Raw genomic sequence first — 22,630 nt, 5'->3', positions numbered from 1 at the left:
AGAGCTGGCTGGATGGCTGGGCCCAGAGTGGTGGCAAATGAAATCCAGGTGGTGACCAGTAATGACTGTGTTGCTCAGGAGTCAATACCGGGTTCTGTACTTTTCAATATCTTTGTTGACGACCTGGACAAGGGGACTGAGTGCACCCTCAGTAAGTTTGCAGATGACAGCAAGCTGGCAGGAAGTGTCAATCTGCCTGGGGGTAGGGAGGAACTACAGAGGGATCTGGACAGGCTGGGTGGCTGGTCTGAGGCCAATGGGATGAACTTCTACAAGACCAAATGCCACGTCCTGCACTTTGGCCACAACAACCCCAGGCAACGCTACAGGCTTGGGGAAGAGTGGCTGGAAGTCTGTGTGGAGGAAATGGGCCTGGGGGTGTTGGTCAACGCTTGGCTGAACACGAGGCAGCAGTGTGCCCAGGTGGCCAAGAAAGCCAATGGCATCCTGGCTTGCATCAGCAACAGTGTTGTCAGCAGGAGTGAGGAAGTGATCATCCCTCTGTACTCAGCCCTGATGAGGCTGCACCTTGTGTACTGTGTTCAGTTTTGTGCCGTTTGCTACAAGAAAGACACGGAGGCCCTGGAGCGTGTCCAGAGAAGGGCAATGAAGCTGTTGAGGGGTCTGGAGCACAAGTCTTGTGAGGAGCAGCTGAGGGAGCTGGGATTTGTTCAGTCTGGAGATCAGGAGGCTCAGGGGAGACCTTATTGCTCTGTACAGCTGCCTGAAAGGAAGCTATGGCAAGGTGGAGGTCATCCTTTTCTTCCATGTAACTAGCAATAGGACTAGAGGAAATGGACTCAAGTTGCGCCAAGAGGAGATTCAGATTGATGTTAGGAGGTACTTCTCTTCTGAGACAGTGCTCAGGCACTGGAACAGGCTGTCCAGAGTGGTGGTGGAGTCACCGTCCCTGGAGGTGTTCAAGAAATGTTTGGATGTTGTACTTAGGGACATGATTTGGTGGGAAGTATTGGTGGTAGGTTGATGGTTGGATTGGATGATCATAGAGGTCTTTTCCAACCTTGGTGATTATGTGATTCTATGACTTTCAGAGCAGCCCTCGTGATCTGCTACTTACTAACTGTAGCTCAAGCTATAGTGGAGATAAATGCATGAAAATAAGGTAGTTCTACACTGAAAGAAAAGAAACAGAAAATTATTTTCTTAAACCCTTGGACGACTTCCTGTTTTGTCTGCAAAATTGTGTTTTTCCTTGACGAGGAAGAAGGTGTTAGACATAGCAATTTTACTTGGATAGAAGCGTCATCACATAAGTATCCTGCTGTGAATGACATTTTAGGCAACTCAATCAATATCCTGCCAAGAGAAACATACTCCCTCAGAAAACAGTTGTAAATTCAATGCATCCTCTAATTGGAGATATACTGGAATTTACTTATGAATACATTTTACTTATAAAAGAATGAGAAAATAAATCTTGCATTATTCTAAAGTCAGAACTACTTAAATACCAATACTAATTATGTGCTGATTTGTATGGTGTGTTTTCTTTTTTCATTCTAACTTGCTAAGGAATAGGAGGCCTATATCATTAATAACAATTATAATAAACACATAGCAGTTTTTGCTTAGATTCAGAGAACTCTGTAAAAAGAAGAGAGAGGTGCTTGTCTACATTTTCACATCAGGACAGTGTCCTAAGTACTGCATTCTGTTCATAACTTGGTGCCTCCTGATGTCATTGGATCTGGGCTGTGTTTTTTGCCTGCTGTATCCTTGGATGTGATGCACAGCATTGCAGGGTGTCCTTGCACTTCATTTTTGTTTCTAGGATTGTGAACTTGGTGGAAAAGTGATCTGAAAGCTATTCAAAGCAGAACGTTAGGGTTGAAGTAGGGCTACTCCAGTTCATTAGTTGAGTATATTCAAGGATCTTAATCTCAGCTTCACCAGAAAGCCAGCATATTTAACAAAATTGCCAGTGTTTTAAGGCATTTAAGGCTAAATATTTAAGAGGAGCGTTTCGGATTTGATCTCTGGTTACACAAAAAGGCAAGAAAATTTTCTGCTCTGGCAAGAAAGCCTGCAGCCTTGTGAATACTGGAAGTTAAAAGGTGTAGGCAGGCATGAACTCTTTCAGCAACTGTCCTAGTTAGTTTAAACTGTCTAAATAGTAACACCACTCGTTCTAACCTCAAGTGACCTGGGAGTGTTTCTATAAGCAAGCTCTGCCAACAAATGTGAGGGAGCAGCAACCTCTGCAAAGAAGTGATGATCAACAGCTGGGGCTGTAACCTTCCCCTGGCAGTCTGCATCCAGCAGGGAACATCTGTCCAAAGCCTAACTTCAAAATTTACAGAACAAAGGTATAGTTTGTTTAACAGAATTGCTCATATTATCTAAATAATGGAATGTGCTTTGATTTTGCTGATGCCAGAACCACCCAATTTTTGCTTTCCTTACCTAATTACGATTAATTTATTCAGAAAGCTCTTTTTTGGTTTGTTTAAGAAAAGCAAAGAGTTTAGGTCATATGGAGGTCTTATAGCTTAGGAATAATGTTAAATTATTCTTAATTTTTTCTTTTATATCAAGCTGCATAAGAGTCAAGATGATGTGTAAAGAAAAATGATACATCTCATACAGCTTTTAGAGGATTTTATTCCATGTCTTTTATATATTCCAAGCAGATGGAGGGGTACACTGCTCACATTAAGTGTTTGAGACTTAAATGCATGCTCATGAAAAATGATAGCAGGGATAGAGATGTTTGTTTCCTACATTTCAAGTCTTACTGGGTACTGATAGCCATTAATTTGTTTGCTACCAAAATGTCATCATGATCTTTAGGTAAAGAGAATGCTCTTTTGGCTTAAAAATGGCCAAAACAGCACACACAATATTCACAGTATCATATAAAACTTCAGTGCTTCTTGAGTCTTAATGCCAGTAATCTGGCATTCAGAGGGTGCTTTGTATCTGGTTGTTTTCATAAATAAGTAGGAATCAACCTTAGAAAACTAGGGCAGATGATCTGTGAAAATAATTTTCTTCTCTGCTCCCTCCACCTCCCCCTGCTACTTGCTCCCCAGGAGTTGTTCAGACACATACTGGTGTCTATGAAAGTACAGCAGCTGCCAAAGGAGTACAAGGTCAAGTTGAGTGCTAATTTTTGCCCATCATTCTTTTGGGCATCCTTTGGTTAAATTGGGCATTTGTGAGCCACGAATAAGCCAGTGTTGAACAGTTCTTGAAATAGTCCAAGCCTTGAGAAAGAGACAAGTAAAACAAAGACAGACAGAAGAGACCTTGTAAATTTATCATCTACCACCAGAACGCCAACATGCAGTTTGACAGTATGCTTGTGTGGACTTGAGAAGAGAAAGTTATTTTAAACTTCTCTCTGTCCTCCTACCTTTGAGGTTATATCTGTAATAAAATACTGCAAATGTCATTTATTCCTTTCTACATTTATTTGAATAAGAGTCTTGAAAGCAACAAGCATCATTTTGGGAAAAAATCATATCTGAAAACTATTAGGATTACTGCTTATGGTGAAATAAGAATGAACATAAAAGAAGTGTGATAAACAAAGGCTATTGAGAAGTCTCATGTAGAACTGCTGAGTGAGGGTTGCTGATGTCATGTAATTATGAAACTTAGTGAAGATGAGCTGATGGAAGATCTCTAATTAGATAGTGGAGTCAACCCTGGTAATATTTCCTACATGCACTGAGATGTGGTGTTATGTGAGAAAAATTGGCATGTTGTGCTCCTGGTGAAAAGGCTGAGAATGGTAAAAATGCGTGGAAAGGGCTTCGGTATATTTTCTTGTTGGTGTGACCTGTCCAATTCTAGTTTATATTCAACGCAGTCCTGAAGGAAAACCAAGTATTTATATTATTTGAAAAGCTGAGAGGTGAGTAGGCACTCAGTAGATATGGCTGCAGTATGATGTCCCTTTTGCCTTGATTCTGCCAGTTGGAAGACAATAAAATTAGCACCTTGTCCCAACTATCCACACACATCACAGGAATGACAGTAACAAAAATCATTCATTATTTGCACTTACTGTTAAAAAAATGTCCTTTTGCACTCAGGGTAGCAATCATCAAATTTGTCTTGTGTTACGGAAGAATTCTCTAGTACTTTGCATGTTGCTCTTGTTTTAGAGTTACATTTTTTATACTGGATGATGTTATTGATGGAAAATGCACAGATATTCTGCCAGGCCTGTTCTTATGGATTGGGTATTAGGAAAAGATTCTTCACCAGAGGGTGGGGGAGTGGTGGGGCAGTGGTTGTGGCCCCAAAATGCTGGAGTTTGAGTGTTTGGAAAATGCTTTCAGACATTGGGTTTGAATTTTGCATGGTCCTGCAGGGAGCCAGGAGTTGGATACCATGATCCTTGTGGGTACCTTTCAACTTGGGATATCCCATATTTGGCTGACATCAGGTCATTCTTATGTCTGTAGAAAGTCATGGACCCGGGTAAAGACATGTTCTAAGCATCTTTCCTTCATCTAAGTGATGGGAATCACATGTTTTTAGCTGCTTGTAGGAAGGCAGCAATCAAGCAAAGGCTGAGCAGAGTTAGGCCATGCAATCTGAGACAGCCATTCCAAATACAGGTGTTTGGTGTGAGCAGAAGAAATAAGAAAGGTAACAAGCTGTGAGCATGTTTTACGAGTGTGAAGATAATGAGGCCCTTTGAAGCTTATGACTCACTGGACAAGGAGGCCTGACTGTGATCATCAGTGAAAGTGGCTGTCACCGTTTGATTTTTACTTTGTCTGCTTATATACTTTGCAAACAGCATTGCAGGAAGTATGACTACAGTAGGAACCTGTTCACATTAGATTCTTCTTTCTAATTGATATAAGCTAAGGTAATGCTACCTAGACAGCTGTGCAGGATGGATATCTGGGCATCAGGTCGTGGCAAGAAACAATAATGAAATATTCCATTTCAGAAAGAATTTGTGATACAATGGCCAGAGAAGCAACACTAATAACTTTCTTATCCTTGGCATAGAAATTAAAATTACATACATAGGCTACTCTTCAATCTTTAACAGTTGAATACTGTTCTAAAAAAGCTTGTCTGTTACTTAGCAAAATTAATAGGAAGCTCAAAGACAAGGTATGTGTTGAACAGAATAGTATCTACACTTCAATAGAGCATCCAACTAGGCAAGATATCCTTTACATTGCTACAATCCCTTCCAGGTATTTACCTGAGAACTATGAGGGCTGCTTCAAAAGTAATGCCTTCTGTTTTATTATGCTGGCCGATGGTGTCAGAAGCAGATGTTGGTATTATGGCAGTAGAGTTTGAACCTTCCCACCAATATTCTGTTACATCTTGTTGCTGTGCTGCAGAGGCAGTCAGACAAAATGGCATTTGACATGGAACTGCATATGAAGCAAAGGTGTAGAATAGACTTCCTGCATACAGAAAAAATGGCATCCACTGACATTCATCAACACTTGCTGAACATTTCTGGAAACCAAGTAGTGGATGTGAGCACAGTGAGGCAGTGAGTGGTGCATTCCAGCAGTGGCAACAGCCATGTGAAAGACAAGCCATGTTCTGGATAGCAGTGCAGATTTTTACAAGCCTGGCATGCAGGCTCTTGTTCGTTGCTGGTGAAAATGCATAGCTAGTGATGGTGACTATGCTGGAAAATAGTCTTTTGTAGCTGAGAATTTGGTCTATCAAATAGTGTTGTTGTGCTCTTTGTATCTGTTGTCATTTCCATGTAAATAAATATGAGGAATTACTTTCAGAGTGGCCTACACAGCTTGTGCTGTAATAAATCCTAATAACTCAGCTTCAAACAGCACCTACTGCAAAGGCACAATCTAGCAAAGTTCTGTGAGGGTGCACTCAAAAGTTTGTGCTGCTTATAAGCCTGGTCCATAATTAATCATAATGCAGTAAAAAGGGAAAAAATAGCAGAACATGAGTGCTAAGAATATTATCCAAAGTCACCTAGAGAAAACAATGCTCTTTTATAATAGTGTTAATAGTAATATTGATACATATTTATGTATTACAGGGCCCAAAATGTTATGTTTTAGGAATGGCTGGGGTTTTTAGAGACATCAGCAGGAACTGTGTGTGACTGTGAGGTCTGATGGCAGTATATTAAAGGAAAAAGGCACTGTGTATTGAAATAACAGTGAACATAACAGATTGAATGCAGGAGAAAGAAGGTGGCAAGCTGTAACCCGTCTGCATCAAAGTTAGCAAGGAGAAGGCATGTTGCACCCTGTATCATTTGTAAAGTAGAACATGATCACACAATTAAAGCTTTGTGTCATAATGAATGCACATAGGGAAAGTACTGCAACCTTGATATTCTGTTCACATCCTAGGCATGATGAGACACTTATTTTTTTTCTTGCCGTGCCAGCAGCCTCATTGAAATTATGGAACAAAATGGGTAGGCTTGGTATGATCTGTTCTTTAGTAATTGCGAAACACTTTACAGTCTTCAGAAGAAGGATGTTCAAGAACTGTGAAATAACTTTTATTAGACCAGAGCGTGGGGAGGTGGAGAGTGATGTCATAGGCTCCAGCTCAGACAGCGCTGGTTTAAATTTATCACAATTGAGTGGGGCACTTAAAGGCATGCTCATTGCCAAGTATATGAAACCTTGCTGAGTAAGTTCAGCATGAACTGAGTCAGGTGAATGCTCATACGCAGCTCAGCCTCTTCTCAGCTCTGTTAGTCTGCAGTCTGAAAACTGAATGTGAATAGTGAAAATTTGGCAGTGAGGATAGTTTCTTATACCAGTAAGTTAAGACTTGGTGATGCTGCCTGTTAATTTAGAGGGCATTTAACACATAATCATGCTCATGTAGTGCAAGCTAGGAAGGACACTGCTCTCTGCAACCTGTAATTGGGTGCCATCCATAATGTAAACCTGAGATGTAAGCAAGTGTACTGCCTAATCAGCACAAGCATGTGCCCATTGGGGATCAGAACACTGAAAGCAGGAAAGAGGGAGAGAGATCTGAACATATCTACGAGATGAGCAGCATGTCAGCAGCGTAGAGGATGTCTAGATTCATGTGCTTTTTGGCAGTGCTAGTGAGCTATTAATCATTTCTCATGAATAGGGCTCTTGTAAATCAGAGGAGGGAAACACATTTCATGGATAATCATAGCAAAAATGTCAGCTTTGCTGTTTGGTCGCGTGCTGATAGGATGCTTAGTGCTGGAGCAGACACAATCATACACACGGAATCAAAACAGTGCTTTCCTTACATGATGAGGGGAAGCAGGGAGATGCTAGGTAGGTGAACTTCTCATCAGTATTTGAAAAGCGAGGAGCTAACGGGTAATAACAAAGGGAGACCTATCTCTTTTTAAGGTGAAGCTTTGCTGAAGGAGCCAGTTCTAGTCAGCATCTGGATATAATACGGCACATATAAAAAGACACACTGCATCACTTTAACAGCTGGCTGCTCAGTTCACAATCTTCCTTTACTTTTATTGCCCTCCATTTACTGTGTATGGCCCTTACGTGCGAATACCTCGTTAGTCACTGGGTTGCACTTTTCATGAAATATACCGAACGTATTGTCAGGATTAAATATAGTTGGGATAATGAGCAAGGGTCGGGTTTTTTAGCTTTATCACTAAAGGCAGCATTTGTGGTGAATAAAACACTGAAGGCAGCTGGAAAGCAAAAAGCAGAAGGTTCCCCCTTCCAGTTGTGCAAGGCAACCAGCTCCTGTGTATTAAACCCATTGCTCAAGGACTGACATTTAAAAGGCTCTTGGAAGTGAATCCTGTGTGAGGGAGGTGAGGGGGAAAGCCTCACCCAGGGCTTTTCAGTCCATTACTCGCTGGAACCAGCCAGAGCTGAAAATCTCAGTGGCTAAATCGGGATTAATGCAAAACAGGTCTTAGGTTAAACGTGATGGTGTCCTCGGAGTGCTTTTGGCTTAAGAAATTCCCTAATGCTCATTCCTAAAGGGAGCCGGGTGTCCCCCCACGCCCAGTTTGTTCCTTCGGCCTCCAGTTCTGCAGTTTCTCTATGAATTAGCAGCATAGAGACAATGAAGCTGTGTGTGACTTGCACAAGGTAACGCCGGTCATGCCTGCAGTGGGGAATGGAACAGTGAATTATGGAGCAAGGCAGTGTCAGCTGGGAACCGCTGCGTTTTCAGACTGGTCCTCTAGTTTTGGGACAGCTTTGGGCCCTACCGTAGGAGTCCTGCACTTCCCGGGCCAACAAGTCACCTCCTGCATCGTTGCCAAATTAATGACCTGTGGGAGATTTCTGACTGCATTTCCTGGGAGTTGTGGGAAGAGAGTCCAGGCGCTTGAAACTCTCTGTGAAACATCCATAAATCCCCATGAATCACAACTGCTTCTTAAATCCTTTTTCAAATTAGAAGTCAGGGCTTTTGCTCAGGAAAAATGTGGTTTGTAAAGCGCTCGTGCCTTAGCTTGTCAACAGAAGTATCCTGACAGGGGCTGGTGCCGGTATTTTCCTGTATTTGGGTCAGCCCAAGACAAATGGGATCAACATGAGCTCAGGACAGACACGTGCTGACTCCACCAGCAAAGCTGCATGTGGTTGGTGATGTGCTGTGTGCTGCAGGCATGCTGTCGTTCCTAATCTCTCCCTTTAAATGACACCGACTCAATTGCACTGGAATATTTTCTTTTACGGGGCTAGCATGCAGCCTCACGTTTTTAGGGGGGGGAGTTCATTATTACTTTAATTCTTGCTGTATTCAAGGTTGTGAAGCTTAGGGAAAATGTGCAGTGATGGGGATGAATGCGTCCTCAGATAACTGTCCACCGGAAGGGGTGACTTCAGCACGCCTGCCTTCTCAGACAGCCTGAATTCACTGTTGCCTGGCAGAGTGGAATCTGAGGAGAAAGAACGATTCCCCTCTCCCCCTCCCCATTATGTGAAATTCAAAGTGTCCTGTCTACACTTCTTCAGATTTACTATATTCCTGTGGTGGCTGTAATTCAGGAAAATTCCAAAACCCAACAAACAAAGCAGAAAACTTCTTCCAGACAGGTATTTCAGCATCCTTTTTTTTTATTATTCTCCTTTTAGTATTCTTTCCTCTTAAACACCAGTAGGTGTTACTTCATTCATGGATGTGAAACTAGTTGTTTCAGCCCCCTCCAGACCTCAGTTGTGGACTCAGAAATTCTGTTGGTGTTTTCCCAGGAGCTAAGTCCAAATACCAGTGAGGTTTGGAATACATCGAGAAAGGAATAGAGCTAGACTCAAGCTGTTGATATACTATGCTGACCTCACCGGTGCTTGTTGTTGTTCTTTTTTTTGGGGGGGAGGGGGGAGAGAGGGGTTGGCTTAGATGCAGGCTAACACATTTCAGCTGTCCTTTCCTTTTACTAGTTTACAAAACTTAATGTCTTTCAGAGTGTGGGTACGTGAAACAGATGAGCCACTAATTGCTTGCTGCTGCCAAAATTCAAACCTGCTTCTCCTCTGCTTGCCCATGGCCTCCTAATCCTGCTCCCTCTGCCCGTTACACGTGAGCTGGCAGAGAAAGGTTTCCTTCTTATGCCATGTTGTGTCTCTACTGGCTCAGTTTGCTGAAGCAGTGCTGTGCTGGTGGCACAAGGTCTGGCAGCAGATGGTGATACCCCACTGCTCTGCCTCTGAAGGATGTCACTCTGCCGTGGCTGTGGTGTTGGATCCATGCAGGAACCACGCCATGGTGCTTGGCGAGTCCCTGAACAACCTCCCAGGACGTGCACTACTTTAGTTCTGCTAGATGAACCTTGGGAATGCACACGTCTGTCTCTCCAGCCCATTATCTTTAGAAAAAAATGACTGTTGCACTTTTTAAAAAAGATTGGGATACTGTTAATGGCTCCTTACTTGGGTGCCAAATAGAATGTGTAAAGGAGGATATTTTTCATCAAGTTCTTATTAAAAAGAGCGTAAAAAATGTTAATTGATACGAAGTCATAAAGATTTGGGCTTCTTGTTATTCCCAGAGCCCTTAGGGTGAAATTAACCCTCAAATAGAGGATTTTCTGAGGCTTTTACAGCTTTCCAGTCCCATGGGGAGTCTGAATAAAGATGTATTATGGAACAATTTCACTGTATAATTTTCAAGTGCTGTTTCTGCTTGGATCTCTTTGGTGTTCAGCTGACTTATGTTCCTGCAGAACATATATTGATCCCTAATATCAGACAGATTGAGAGCTCCAATATAAAGCCACACTAAAAATATACCAACTTGATAAAAAAAGCAACACACAATAGAACAATATTTAATACTGTGTGTATATATATAGTATATAAAGATTTATTATCTACTTAATATATACAAAGTTAAGATAATAAAACTATATAGAATCATAGAATCACCAAGGTTGAAAAAGACCTTTAAGGTCATCTAGGCCAACAATTCACCTACCACCAATACTGCCCACTGAACCATGTCCCTTAGTACCACATCTACAGATTTCTTGAGCAACTCCAGGGATGATGAATCAATCAGCCCCTGTGCAGCTCATTCCAATGCCCATCCACTCTTTCGTAGATGAAATTTTTCCTCATATCCAACCTGAATCTCACCTGATGCAGTTTGAGTCCATTCCCTCTCATCCTATTGCTAGTTACGCAGGAGAAGAGGATGACCTCCACCTTGCCGCAGCCTCCTTTCAGGCAGCTGTACAGAGCAGTAAGGTCACTAAGGTCACCTCTGAGCCTGTTCTCCAGACTGAACAAATCCCAGCTCCCTCAGCTGCTCCTCACAAGACTTGTGCTCCAGACCCCTCAACAGCTTCATTGCCCTTCTCTGGACACGCTCCAGGGCCTCCGTGTCTTTCTTGTAGCAAACGGCACAAAACTGAACACAGTACACAAGGTGCAGCCTCATCAGGGCTGAGTACAGAGGGATGATCACTTCCTCACTCCTGCTGACAACACTGTTTCTGATACAAGCCAGGATGCCATTGGCCTTCTTGGCCACCTGGGCACACTGCTGGCTCGTGTTCAGCCAAGCGTTGACCAACACCCCCAGGCCCATTTCCTCCACACAGACTTCCAGCCACTCTGCCCCAAACCTGTAGCGTTGCCTGGGGTTGTTGTGGCCAAAGTGCAGGACGTGGCATTTGGTCTTGTAGAAGTTCATCCCATTGGCCTCAGCCCAGCCATCCAGCCTGTCCAGATCCCTCTGTAGTTCCTCCCTATCCCCAGGCAGATCGATTCCTGCCAGCTTGCTGTCATCTGCAAACTTACTGAGAGTGCACTCAGTCCCCTTGTCCAGGTCGTCAACAAAGATAGTAAACAGGACAGACCCCAATATCAACTCCTGATAGATGGTGGAAAGTGGCTTAGCAGTCACCTCTGCCAGCTCCCTCAGCAGACCCAGGTGGATCCCATCTGGCCCCATGGATTTGTAGCAGTCCAGGTGGAGCAGCAGGTCTCTAACTGTTTCACTCTATATCGTGGGACTTTATTCTGCTCCCCATCCCAGACTTCCAGGTCAGAGAGTAGAGTACCCTGAGGAAAATTGGTCTGACTTTTAAAAACAGATGTGAAGAAGGCATTGAGAACCTCAGCCTTTCCCTTATCCTCAGCAGTCACGTTCCCTGCTGCATCCAGTAAAGGATGAAGATTCTCCTTAGCCCTCCTCTTACTGTTAATATATTGGGAAAAAAAAAAATATATATATATATATATTCTCTGTTAATACAGTATCCATATAGTTGTCTAGTGTGTGTATGTGTGAATATAAATTATTTTTAGTCTCTGTGGGGAAAAGTCAGAAGAGAATATGGGGTGGTGAAGGCTGCCAGCTTGACTTTGTGATATAGTGAATAAAGCATGCTTCCATTCCACGCTAAAAAAAAAATAGTCATCATGACTTAGTACAGCATTTCTAACTGAAGAATGTAACTTCAGAACGAGAGTAACTAGTTGTGCTTTCTTATCATGCTCCCTGTGATTTGATGCAACTTTTCCTCTGTATGTTTTCTTTAATTTTTATGCTTTATGTGAAAGCTGAACAGACTGAATTTGTTTGTAATTTGGAATTTAAAGCAAGGCTCTTTGTTAAAAGCCCAGAGGAAGTTTCCATATGACTTATGGGCCATTTGGGCTCAATTGAATTTAATGGGTTTCAGCTGCACCTCCACAATGGCTTTGAAGGAAGTGAAGGGAGATCTATAGGTCTTAATTGCTCAAGACTGGCTTGTTTCTCTTGAAAAGGCTGTTTGCAAGAAGCAGGTTGGGAGTATTAAAGTATATATCCTGAAAGGGATGGAGGAGCTGCCGTTTCAGGAAGGAGCTGAGAAGAAAATAGCTCTGAGACATTACTCAGAGCTCAACTAGTCTTTCTGAACTGGTCCAATGTAAGAGCTGGCACTGCAGTTCTTGTTTGTTTGCTTGAAAGTGATCAAATAACTGGAGAAAGGGGGGTGACTAAGCCAAACTTCCTTTGTAGTTCTTTTAAGAAAGAAATGGATCTTGGAACTAAGAAGATAAATGAGACTGAGAAGACAAGAGAAGCCCAAACAGATAGTCCCCTCTGTATCTCTGGTAACAGCTGGCAGACATGAGTTGCTGAGTCAGTAAGTGAACCATGGCTTCTAAATATGATGGTTTGCTTATCCTTCCACTGCACGAAGTGTTTCACTGGAACATAACAACCCTAACCAGGCCAACTACCATTTTTATTTTGTATTTCTATTGGTACACTTGTCTTAAGCTGGCCTTGTAGACTGTTGTTACTGAGTTTGCTAGCATTATCCCTGGCTTCACATTAGGTGGTGTCTGACCCATAAGAATCTCTTATCACTTTGTTTTCTATGCAGGCAGGAGAACATGTGAAATGCAAAGGTAAGAACATAAAAGAACTACTGTCCTACTCGAGATAATCCAAGAGACTATATTACAGGAAGTCAGCCTTGGTGTACTCTCATTTTGGCTGGCATCATACAGGCAAGTAGGAAGGTGATGTTCTCTTGAGGTACCCAGCAGATGAATGCCAGATGGTACTGTCATAATACACAAAAAAATAGCTAAATATCTACTGGTGGTGTTCAATACAAAAGGAATATTTTTCTTTTTCTGAATCCTGCAGGGCAGAACTCAGACAGGCATCTTAACGCAAACACTGCAGTAACTGAAATGTGAAGCTGGAAATCCAAACAATTCTCCAAAAGCTCTAAATAGCTTTTTAGGCTCAATTCATGTTGGACCTAATGGATCCCCCAAGGGGAGAACAGTTTATCACAGACAAGCGTTTTAAGTACAGCGTATTTGCATAGTAGGTAAGTAGGAGTTTGTTACATCAAACAGGGAAACTTGATGAAGAACGAAATGATGGTGCATTGCTGATGAGGCCGATGCTCCCGCATCGTCTGGCTGAGCAGATCCAATCCCCAGTACAGTGCCTATGCGCTTGTGTCAAATTGAGTTTTACTTTTCTGTGAGGAAGTTTCTTCCTTGGTGGTTTCAAATCTCAGTCAGGAATGCCTAGAGAAAAATCTCAGGCTGCTGTCAGCATCATCACAGGGGCTTCTTCTGTATGCTTCGCTGAGAGGAAACATGTTTACTTTTCCCATGTTAAAATACGTCCATTTCAATTTCCATGCAAGATTATAAGAGCAAAAATATGCAGCCCTCTGGGGGAATGGCATTTGCCTAAATACCATACGTTGCTACAGACCTTAGATGAGAAGGGCCACATGCAAACATTTACACAGAGAAGCATTTCGGATATGGAGCTGAGTGCTATAGGAAACATATTTTTGACTGCCTGGCTGCTTTGGGCCATGGTATTTATTGCCTACAGATAAAGTCTGAGTAGGTAATGTTATTCTGTGACAGCATGCGAACACCTAGCTCTGCCTTTTGTCTCTTGTCCATAGATATTCTCCGCCAGGATTTATACTGCCTGTTTTCCTAACAGCCAAGCGTACCTAGTTTGATAAAGCAGTATGCTGGTTTACGTATCCCTAATTATTAATGTTCTGTATCCTGGCCTGTGCAAAGGATGTTTTCCTCAGAGCTTTCCAGAAATGCCACTAATGCTTGTCTGACCATTGTCTTCGGTGGTTGCATCTTTGTTCATTAGCTAGGATAGCTGGTGCTGAAAACCAAGCAGAAGGTACTGACAGACCACAGCGAGCTGTCTGTTGCTGCAGATGGAGGATACCTCTAGGATTTGGGTCAGGAAGCACTTGGCAAGCGGCCCTCTGAATTCTTGTCACATGTTGAGGAAGCCTGCGTAGTGGCAGGGGTGAAGGAGGAAGTTGAAATCTTAAAATGGCTGCAGTCTGATTTTGTTGTTGTTTAGCATCAAAGCTATTTACAGTGGATCTTGCCAATTTATTCATGCTGCTGCTGTCATGGATTTTTTCTGATTCTTTCAGAACAGAAAAGAAACAACAACAACAGAAAAAAACAACACACAAGCTTCTGTCCCATTGAAGCTTGCAATGGCAAGAAAAATGAGGCTCACTTCTGCCCGTTTAGGACCGGACTCTGCAGAGGTACTATAAGAAGTCATTTGTTTTCTTTCGACACAGTTCAGCTTCAGACAGGCGCACACACATTCAGATGGTTTCCACTTGAAATTCCTTCTCTAATCCCAGCAGCTCTCAGATTTGACTGCTGAGCTGCAAAGGGGCTTCTCCCTGCCTTCCATCCAAAGGCTGCAATTGTTAGGCCTGGGAAGGACCTCACTCCTGAAGTTTGAATGTTCTTTTTTTTTCTTTTTTTTTTTCCAGATACGCCTTAAAAAACCTTCACTGCCCTTCTCTGCTGCTTGTGAAAGGAGGACTCCTTCAATTTTTGGAGTCTGCCCTTATGTACATTGTGCTGTCTTTGGCATAGAGACTTCACATGCCTGCAGGAAGAAGTGCTGCATTTCACACTGACAGTCAGGCAGACACCCATGCAGTGGGGAGGGAAAACAGGAGTGACTTGTACCATTACACTGAACCCTCGCTGCTCAGTCTGTGTAAGCTAACATGCCATGTTTATACTTCTCCAATAGACTGTTTTAAGCAAATACCTTTTCAACTCTCTCTTTTAAAGCACAAAGGGGTTATGTAAGATTCAGGATGGATGGATGGTGACAGAACAGTTGGACCCTGCTGCACAACACTGTTGGCTTGCAGACTCTTCGGCCCAGGTAATCCCTTGTCCTAGGAACAGAAAGGAACACCTTCCTTTGCCTAGAAATGGCCTCTTCTCAGCACTGAAGCTGCAGGCAGTGAGTAGTGAAGCTGACCTGGAAGGAGTAATTGGAGATGGGAGAAATCCCGTGGTTTGGTCCAGGCCCTGGGGATGCTGAGCTGTATTACCCCAGCATTGTCACATTCCTTTATTTTTATGAGATCTTGCAAATGCAATTTGTCAGCCACAACGCAGTATACCAGCAGCTTGTTTCATGTTTAACCAGCAGGAATTATTTTGCAGATAAATCTGTGTCCAGATATCATTTGAGGAAGCAGTTGGTATGTAAATACATGTTGACCAGACTTTATTTATATTTATGTTGCCATACCAGTTATGTTGCTCATCGATACACGTTAGGCACTACGGAGATACAAAATCATATTTCAAGAAACATATTTAAATATATCTTATATCTTTTTCCTCAGAGTAAAACTTTGTTTTATTTCACACATTCAGTTGTACATTATTTTTCAAAGCTCAGGAACATGCAAAATGAAAAAAAAATATATCAAAAGAAGAGACACAAAGCCTTCCATACAAGAAGTTCACAAATTAAACTTATTTAGATGGAGGTGATGAGTTAAAATAACAAACAGAAGAGGGGCAGTAGATTAAGGACAAGGGTTACAGTAGTAAGACAACATGTGGTCTGGACAGTACTCTCTCACACACTTCCTTATGCCCTGCTCCAGCCAGATGCTGCAGAGATGTGGCCAAAGATTAGCTCTCATGGGCAAGGACCTGTCCTTGTTTGTTTTTACAGTGCTTAGTTCTATAGGACACTAATCCCTGTTTGAGGTCCCCAAGCACTAGGGAAGTAAAAATAATACACACAACATAGTAGCAGAAATATCCCTTGGCCCAAGTCCTTTTTCTTTTCTGCTGTGCCCTGTTCTTGTTTGAGCATAATCTAAGAAGAAGGAAGGACTGTGCAGTTATTGCCATGTTTATTCCAATCTTCTGAGGTTCATTCATTTCTTGCAGAAGAAGTGTTTCCACCTGGGACTAAATATAGTGTTCCTTTTTGTTACTCAGTGATATCTGAAATGCGTCAATCTACTTATGCAGAGGCAGGGATACCAAGAAAGAGGACTATAGAATATTGGGATATAGTTGGCACCTTGTCTTCTGCTAAGGGAGTGGGAACAGGACAGATGATTTTTGTAAAAAGGCAGTAGTTCTCAAGCATCTGTGTTTCTCAGAGTCCTGCAAAAGAGGCATCATAAATACTCATACCTACCCAGAGGTTCCTGCATCAAGCAGCTCAAGTGAAGCCCAAATTTGAAACTCATTTCCTGGTCTGCCAAACACCAGAGTTAGGAAGGCCAGTAATTTCATGGGCAATGAAAAATATGGTCAGCTCCATTAGGATTATTGTGTGCATTTGGCTCCGATGCACTGGCCTTTGCAATTCAAGAATAACTTGGAAAAGTTACACTGTTTTTAGAGCTTAGTTTTACATGTGGTCTGAGACCAGCATTCATGCCTCAGACATGCTTCTAACATATTTTGGCCACACTGTGAGGTGTTAAAGTTTAGCTGGAAAAGAGTTTAAACACTGCTTCTTTACTGGCATGGGCTCCATAGTGGTCATTGTTCTTCACTCCTTACCTGTTATTTCTCCTTTAAGTCCAACCACCTCCAGAAGCATGAGCTCTCACACGGCCGATAATTCTTATGTGTCCAAGTAATGTGTGTTTGGATCCAGAAGACACGGTCAGTTTGTCTAATTAGCTTCCTGCCACTATAGCCAAGGCGGAAATTTAAGGTACAGTAACTCATTTTATAGCCAATCTATATGGCACTGAATATAAATTGGAAAAATTCTTTGCTTGAGCAAGATGTGTGGTGATATTGTTATGCCATATTAAAGTGCTCTTTAAAAATAAATTAGATTCTCATGACCGAGAGAAACCAGTATTCCCTGCCATAGCCAGACCTGTTATGGACAAGTCTCCTCCTTACCCAGGATTACTACATTCTCTTGTGTGGCAGAAATCTAAGCAAGCTGCCAAAAGGGCATACTGGGCATACTCCATTTCCTCTCTTGTGGGACCCCTGAAAGATTTGCTTTTCAGTCTAGAAAAAGCATTGGTTTGGGGGAGAATGGCCTGTTGGGAACCAAGCATGTTCATCAAGGCTGTGCAAGCACATGACAAACCAAGTTGGTGTATTAAAAAAGGTTGCCAAATGTTTAGGGCAGAAATACTTGCCTCTTTTGTAACTGCTGTGTTTTTCTTGTGTACATCCTTCTGTGCTGCCCCTTAAACATGGCTTGTGAATGAAAAAAAAAAAGCACTTCCAAATTGTCTCCTGGGGAATGAGGGCTCATATCTCTCCCTCTCACACTGATACTGTAATTTCACACTTTCCTCTCTAGCAGTTGAGCTTCTCCTCGTTATATATGACATGCATGTTTCATTTTCATTAGAGATTTTCTAGTTTGAGTGGCCTGATGAAGAAGGGAAAGGAAGGGCTGTCTCTCAAAAGGAAGTGGCTGCAGGAGGTGGAGGGGTCTCCTGTGCCCCAAACAGACAGTGCTGCTTCTGTGCCCTTTTTCTGCCCTCCCCCAGATGGTGCAGGGTTTTGCTAACAGTAAGCCTCCAGTGAGATCAGGACCACTACAACTGCTATCACAAAGCAATATGTACACGCATAGGAGAAGAATCCACAGCATCCACCCGTCAGAAATACCCTCATTTGCCTTGCCATCTTGATGAGACCTAAACAGAGAACCTACTGCTGATGAGCTACACTTTTGCTTAAACAAAAACATTGGATGTGGTAATCATAGAATGGAAACGAATCTTGGTTAAACAGGGGTCAGGCTCTCTGCTGCCTTATGATTTCCAGCGGTTAGGCACTGGTACGTTGTATGTGAATAATGCCATGTCCTGATACTCGTAAATTGCCACCCAATTATCAAAACTTTCCGGGCTGATCATCATCTCAGACGAGCTCACACGTTATTAATCTTGTCTTTCACCAGGAGAAGCGCAAGACTTGGAAGCCTCTGTGGGAGAGAAGACAGGAATGCCACTCTCTGCATTTCTCTCGCTGGCCGAATGCTTAACTTGCTGAAGAACAGTGGCAGTTACAGACAGGCTGTCTCTTTCCGTGCCCGCTGATGGGGTGAGCTCTCAGGCACTTGTATAATTGCTACTAGCTGCTGGTGTTAAATTGTTGGCTTGAAGAGGATTGTGCTGAACCTGATGGCTGACTACTGCCACAGAAACTTCAGTTTAATTGCTTATGGAATTGGACATACAAACGAAAAGAATCGAGTTCATATAATTTAGCCATAAAGGAAATACTCTTGCATTAAAAGAAAGTTATTATGTAGCAAAATTAAGCTAGATGTGTTTGAGTATAAGCATATATAGCTTGGGTTTTGAACACCTGAGGGATGCTTCCCTTTGGATGTCTATTACTGATGACAGTGCAGCATCAGAAGTGCTGAGCGGGTTCTCTGAGCACGACAGATAACGATGGCTGTAAGAAACGGCCTCCAAAACTGTGTTTCCTGAAATGCAGCTCACACACACTGCCACTGCAATCAAACTTCCTTTATATGAGACCCTCCTACTCTCCCCGGTTCCTTTCCTTCTGCATTCCCACCTTCCTGCCCCTTGGCATTCACTCACACTGTGTGTTATTAAAGTTGTCTGTGAAGCTGGCCCAGGGAGTTGTGCACATTATTTACATCACAACAGAGCCTGGGGGCATCAGGCAGGTTGGGGGCCTGGTGTGCCAGCTGCTATTCAGCCTTTCAATACAAAGCCTTAGTCTTAGTCTGACCCAAAGAGATTTCTATCTTGAATTTCAACAGGTAGATGGACAGAGATGATTGTTTCACTGATGCTTCAAACTGCACCATTCAAGTTGCTGTGAGTAGCAGTACTTAACAAAACACCCTCCTCTGTTGCAGAGGTGTCACACGAGACTGCCAAATTGAGATATCCGAAGTTCATCTCTAGTTGGCGGTGCAGAAACCACAGCAATCAAACAGGGGCTTGTATCACAGACCAGGAAGATTTGAAGAGATCACGAAGACTTCACAGATTCATTGAGAGTTGAATCTGATATTTGTATTCAAGACCTGTAAGATAAAACAGCCCCACAAAGTCCCTTAGAACTGGCCAGATTTTCTAAGACTTTTTGCTGAAGAAAAACACCTTTAAACCATTTAAAGTCATAATAGAAAATCAGCTTGCAAGTATCCAAAATGGCTAGAGACCATCATATACTAATCTAAGCTTAACAAAACACATAGTATTACCAAGTGCAATTGTACAGTCCAGCTATTAGTAGCTTTACCTCTGGCTGTTCTCCATCCTGCTTTTGAGCTCCATCCTTTCCTTTCATCTTATTCTACACCACATGAAACAGGTGAGCTGTTCCCTTTATATAGCTCAGGGCTCTGCTCACATGACTCACAAAGCTCGGTATCTTCATTTAATCAGTTAAAAGCATCGAGATAATCAGAGATCTTTCATGAACTCCATACCAGGATCTAATTCTGTTAAGCATTCAAAACTTACCAAGTTCGAAAAATGAAGAAAAAATTAATTAATTTTTCCTAGGACTATCTACTTTGAAAACCTGCCCTGGGGGGTACACTTGTAGTTTACAAGAATATCTCTCACAGATCAACCGTGCTTTTTATTGTCAAGGCAACACTGTGGCTTCTGCATCCCATTTGTTCATGCATAGATAGTAACAGCATCCACTTTTTATCTGATTCCATTTGAATTACTATCTTGACTTAACTGCCACTGATTTTTTGTAGGAAAGAACAAGTGGTTTAGGGTTATCTTCCCTGGTAACAACTTTTGACAGCAAAGAAATGGTGATACTTCCCCATAAGTCTGCATTTGGTACCTCAGCACTGGATGACAGTGCCAATAAGTTAAACTGAACAGTGATAATTTTCAGTTTGGGGGTCTCTGAAAGCATGGGTGGGACTAGTGAATTATTTTAAGGGTCTGTGAAAGGTAACTCAGATAAGGGGGACTCATGACAAAAGGCTTAAATTTGCTTGAAGGGATCCTGAAGTGCCCTGGAAAATGCTGTGTGGTCTGCAGACTGGAAAAGATTAAAGCCCTGGGGCTATACATGCTATCTGCTCTGATTTAGGAGCTTGCTGATCCGTGGTCATGCATGTTATCAGTTGTGCCATTCTTTTTCCAACAGAAGATTAACCTCACATTCCCGCATACGGGTATCTGCCAGACCTCCTCCCACTGAGACCATCTATCTGACCCCTGAGAGCTCAGATACTGCCATGCTGGCATCCATTTCTGTTTCTTCCCATATTTTTCTTTACATCATCAACTGACCTGAAAGCTGCTTGTGTGCATGTGAATGTCATGACACCTGGCAAATTCCAGGATTAGACCTCTGAGAAGCTGCAACAGCACCTCACACGTGAGACAAATATTTCCTCAGTGTCGGTTGCTTTCCACCCTTTTCCTTCATTCCTCAGCATTCACTGTGGAGGCTGTCAGGGAGTGTGTTAGCTGATTTGTTTGCTAACTTGTTATAGGATTGGGCTGGAGAACAGCTGTGGGGAACTGTGTGGATATGAGTCCTCTCTGTTCTCCTAGCTCTGATTAGGAAACGTGGCAAAATCACAGAAGAGCTGGCAAATTTCTTTGTTAAGAAGCAAACAGATTTCATATGGGTCATCACAGGAATTCCAACCTTAACGCTACCACCACCAACAATCTTACAAGAGCTGTAAACTGTTTGGCAGAAAACTGGCAGTTTCATAACCAAAATCCAGTTTTGCAGGGAAGGCTAAACTTCTGCCCTTTTTTTCTGATACTGTTTTGCTGTTGTGAGAAGCAATGCATATGGAAGTCCATTAGAGCCTAAGGCTATTGTTGATGTCGTCTTGACTCATTCTTGGCACTCCCTCATCTTCCTTCGATAGCTCAGCTGGTAGAGCGGAGGACTGTAGGCTGACTGTAAAAGAAATCCTTAGGTCGCTGGTTCAATTCCGGCTCGAAGGAAAAGTTTTGAGGGTGGTTGTCATTTTTTTAAATTATTTTTGTCTTTCGCTTACTTCTGGAATTTACAGCTTGGCAAAGCTGCGCTTTCCAGCCATACTCGACTCTAGGTCCTGTGAGAGATTTGCTCTACTTTGTTCCTCAACCACTTTCAAGGATTTTGTTTCCTACTTCCTGATTCTTACAGCAATGGCACTTTGACTTTTGTCATGTGTCTACCTGATCAGTCACTGCACATTGAATGGGATTTTCTTCTTCAGGGGCTCAACACCTTCTACAGACCCTTGTTAGCTAGAGCAGACCTGCAGCGTGGAGTTGGCAGAATCTCTTTTAGCTGAACTGAGTGTGAGAAACTGGAAGAGGTCCAGCTACTTTGCTCTGAGTGGAAGGGAATGAAAGAGATGGGGGAAAAAATGTTTTCATGATGACGGGAACTCCACAATCCTTCAGGTCCAGGTATTTGTCTGTGACAGTCACTACATGTGTCTGCTAACAATAACCTCATGAGAGTTTTCTGTGAAGGTTTATCATTTCTATGCAGTGCTCATTTCAGTAAAGAGTTGTAAAGTTTATGTCTGTTTGTGAAGGAAATGGGTAAAAAAGATGCATATGAAAGAATACCATGGGCAAGGTTAATGAGGTTGCATTCTAAGAACTCATACATACAGAAGCCAAAATGAGAAACTTCATGAGAGTAAAAACAGGGCACTGAGAGTCTGTAAAAGAAAATTTTGTTTATCACAGGAAACTGACTCAAAGAACTCGCTTTCACAAGACACAATCGACTCATAGTGGTCTGTAAGAAACTTTATTAAAGAAAAGATTAGACATTTTCAGATATTTGCATTAGATGAGATGACATTAGGGATCCAAATTTGCTCATGCAAAACTGCTCATGCAATGCACAGTGCTAAGCCAAACAAAGACAGGAAAAGGCATCTTTGCTTACCTTTCATTGTATTTTAAATATACTTAGGATTTTTAATAAAAAATATTTGCTAGAAGCTGGGTCAAATCCATCAAGGAACTGGTACTAAGCTAGAATGAATAATCAGGTGATGTAATTCCAGTATTTTATGTTTCTTCTCTTTTTTTTTTACTAATTAAAGTTGGATCAATGACCACTGATCATAGTAGAACATCAGATTTCTTTGTCCTTCCAAATTCCTCTTCAGCCTACATAGCGATACACACTTATAATCCCATAACCACAATGGATTTTCAGCATAGGGAGGTACAGGACATGAGGGAGGCAGGTTTGTCTCTCTAAACAGCAAAACAGGCTCTCCAGCCCTTGTGGGACAGGCCAAACATTTATTGCTCCATAGGATGAGGTGGTGAAGGCAGGGTGGGAAGGGAATCATCCTCCTTGCAGCCCTGCTAATGCTGCCAGGGAGGAGGCTGCACGACAGCAGCATGTCAGATGGGAATCTATCAGTCCCAGCAGAC

At 42.4% G+C, this 22,630-nt stretch overlaps 1 non-coding gene across 1 annotated transcript; it reads left to right on the top strand.

Annotated features, from left to right (window-relative positions):
• The first annotated feature begins 21,095 nt into the window (after positions 1-21,095).
• On the top strand, positions 21,096-21,184 carry TRNAY-GUA. Its single transcript is given in 2 exon segments — positions 21,096-21,132; positions 21,149-21,184. It is a non-coding gene; the product is annotated as a tRNA-Tyr (tRNA).
• The last annotated feature ends 1,446 nt before the right edge of the window (positions 21,185-22,630 follow it).

This window comes from Meleagris gallopavo, chromosome 3 (assembly GCF_000146605.3).
Source record: "Meleagris gallopavo isolate NT-WF06-2002-E0010 breed Aviagen turkey brand Nicholas breeding stock chromosome 3, Turkey_5.1, whole genome shotgun sequence".
Classification (NCBI taxonomy): Eukaryota; Metazoa; Chordata; class Aves; order Galliformes; family Phasianidae; genus Meleagris; species Meleagris gallopavo.
This window is presented reverse-complemented; position numbering and strand designations above follow the sequence as displayed.